The 3,258-nt window shown below is 50.2% G+C and overlaps 1 pseudogene; it reads left to right on the top strand.

Moving 5' to 3' along the window:
* Nucleotides 1–1,534: 1,534 nt before the first annotated feature.
* Nucleotides 1,535–3,046, top strand: LOC101656366 (annotated as a pseudogene).
* The last annotated feature ends 212 nt before the right edge of the window (nt 3,047–3,258 follow it).

The raw sequence follows: 3,258 nt of genomic DNA, 5'->3' as shown, positions 1-3,258 counted from the left end.
TTGTGAAGATGGTGCGGGTGGGACAGCGTCTTTTTCTTTTTCACCTTTTTCTTGTGAATTAGGTGAAGGATTGCAGAACAGATCATCAGTTTTACATTCACTGATACATGAAACTTTTTTTGTTTCAACTCCAGCACTGCAATTCCCTCGAGGAACCTTTCCTTATCCCATGTCCTCCTAGGCTTTCCTCCTTCCATTCCTCCTTCTTGTCCAGCCCTCTGAACCATGTCCTTGGGTAAAAAGCCACCCTTGTGATCTGGAATGGTTGGTTATTCTAACATGGGGTTGGGTTCAGTTCCAGAAATGAATGGTGAGCAAGGGTTCTAGTTAGTCTTAGAGGTTCCACTAGTCCCTAGCCAACCGGAAAGCATGTTCTCTTGTATGATTTTGAGTTCTGTCCTACATTTTCTGCTCCTTCCATCTGGAACAGTCCATGATGATCCTTTTCAATGCAGTTGGTAATGGTTGAGCGGCACCATCTAGTGCCTCCCGACCCAGGGCAGTGGAGGGTGGGGGTTGATGAGGCCCATTAATGTATTGGACCAATTGTTTTCATACATCTTTCCAGATTCTTCACCTCTAGGCAGAAACCAAAGTTGCACACAGATAGGTGCTCTCGGGTTTTTTAAATCCTAGCAGCTACTCACTCAAGTAGGATATAGAACATTATTTTTGTGAACTATGTTATGCCAAGCAACCCTTGTGTCCCCTGAGACTACGGTCCTGATCCCTCAGGCCCAGCAGCACATTCCTTTAAGACACTTTGTTACGCCAGGAAGTTTTCATATCGCTGCACCCTGTATGCTCTAAGACCACCACTTGTCTGTCATTTTGCCATACTGTGGTGGCTTGGTCTTGCTGTGATGCTGGAAGCTATGGCACTGGTATTTCAAATGCCAGCCGGGTCACCCACAACGAACAGGCTTTAGTAGAGCTTCCAGACTACAAAAACCTCTATGAAAAAGGAATGGGCTGTTCACTGGAAACCCTGTGGGTAGCATTGAAACACTGTGCATTACCGAAAACCTAGTGAACATCGTCAGAGATGGTGCCAGATGAGCCCCTCCGGGTGGAAGGCACTCAACATCTGACCGAGGAAGATCTGCTTCTCAAAGTAGAATCAACCACAGGGATGGGAAGGGACTAACGCCTTCAGAACCTTCATTTGCTGATGGAGCACGACTCAAAATTATTAAGAAAAACAGCTACAAAAAACACTTAGTAATTGCTGTAGTTCATTTCTATTTATGGTGGGAGATCTGGGTCCGGTTCCATTTGTCTGCAGGTGCAAATCCAGTTTTGCCAGAACCATTTTGTTATAGAGACTATCTCTTCCCCACTTAATGTGTTTTGGCCCATTGTCAAGCATCAGCCGGCTATAGGTAGATGGCTTTACCGTGGCTTCTCAACTGTTCAGTTGGTGTATGTATCTGTCATTGTCCCAATGTCATTCTATTTTGACTACCATGACATGTAGTAGGTTTAGAGATAAGGAAGTGAAAGGCCTCCTGCTTTGTTCTTCTTCAGTAGTGTTATGTGCACTGTGGTAGTTACACAAACTAGTATCAACTGGAGACTATTAAGAGTGAAGCAGGGGGAGCGGGTAGGCAGGCGGCTGAACAGCTTCCCACCCCGCCCCCCACAGCTCCCTGACGCTTCTCCAATTACAGCTCGTGGGGAGCTGCCGCAGCTCCTGGTACAGCCGGAGCCCAGCGCCCGTCGCCCAGCCCGCGAGCCCACCTCACTGCCACCATGTGGGCAAGACTGCGATGGCCGCCTAGAGAAGTTCTGCAGCCCGAGCAAGGGCGGGGGGCTGCGGGCCCTGCTGCCCTTCCAGGTGGGGGACTTGCTCTTCTCCTGCCCGGCCTACACCGACGTGCTCACAGTCAATGAACGGGGCAACCACTGCGAGCAGCGCTTCGCCAGGAAAGAAGGCTTGTCCACGTGTGGAAGATGCAAGCAGGCATTTTACTGCAATGTGGAGTGTCAGAAAGAAGACTGGCCCATACACAAGCTGGAATGTTCTCCCATGGTTGTTTTGGGGGTAAACTGGAATCTCTCGGAGGCTGTTAGGCTAACAGCAAGGATTTTGGCCAAACAGAAAATCCACCCAGAGAGGACGCCGTCCGAGAAGATGCTAGCCGTGAAGGAGTTCGAGTCCCATCCAGCTAAGCTGGACAATGAGAAGCGGGCCTTGATCCAGAGCGACATGGCCGCTCGCCACCACGTTTGCTCCGAGCACCTCGAGTTTCCGGCCAGAGAGCCTCGTGGTGCTTTTTGCACGGGCCAACTGCAATGGCTTCCCAATGGAAGATGATGAACTTTCTCATTTAGGATCAGCAATATTTCCGGACATGGCATTGATGAACCATAGCTGTTGCCCCAACGTGATTGTGAGCTACAACGGGACCCTGGCAGAGGTGAGAGCTGTGCAGGAAATCAGTCCAGGAGAGGAGGTGGGCACCAGCTACATTGACCTCCTGGATCCAGCAGAAGACAGGTTAAGAGATTCCTACTTCTTCATCTGCGAGTGCCAGGAGTGCACCACCAAAGACAAGGATGAGGCCAAGGTGGAAATCCGGAAGCTGACCCCCACCCCCAACCCCTCAAGGCAGAAGCCATCGGAGACATGGTCAAGGATGCCCGCAACGTCATTGAGGAGTTCCGCAGGACCAAGCACTACAAATCCCCTAGTGAGCTGCTGGAGATCTGCGAGCTCAGCCAGAGATGAGCTCTGGGTTTGCAGACAGTAATGTGCACATGCTGCCCATGATGTATCAGGCCATGGCGTCTGCCTGTACATGCAGGACTGGACAGGAGCCTTGCGATAGGGACAGACAATCATTAAGCCCTCCAGTAAGCACTATCCTTTGTCCTCCCTCAACGTGGCCTCCAGGTGGCTGAAGCTCGGCAGACTGTAGCTGGGCCTGGAGCACAAGGCCGCCGGAGAGAAAGCCCTGAGGAAGCCATGGCCATCATGGAGGTTGCTCACGGCAAAGATCACCCGTACCTTTCTGAGACCCAACAGGAAATCGAAAGTCACTGAAGCTATGCGGCATCTCAGTTTCTGTTTAAATTCCAGGACAGACGCCGGAAAGCCAGTCTTTGAAATCTTACACATCGCTTACACACATTGCATTGTAAATGCTACCTGTACTTTTGCCTTTTTCATTGCTTTCTTGGAGGTTGGTCTTAATCTTTAACTTCAGAAAGAAGTTACTTTTTGAATGCTGCCCCGCCCCCACATATATGGCATGA

The sequence above is a fragment of the Echinops telfairi genome, unplaced genomic scaffold (assembly GCF_000313985.2).
Source record: "Echinops telfairi isolate 266 unplaced genomic scaffold, ASM31398v2 ScPeMD7_7469;HRSCAF=8507_1, whole genome shotgun sequence".
NCBI lineage: Eukaryota > Metazoa > Chordata > Mammalia > Afrosoricida > Tenrecidae > Echinops > Echinops telfairi.
The sequence above is the reverse complement of the archived record's forward strand: the minus strand, read 5'-3'. Positions and strand labels throughout refer to the sequence as shown.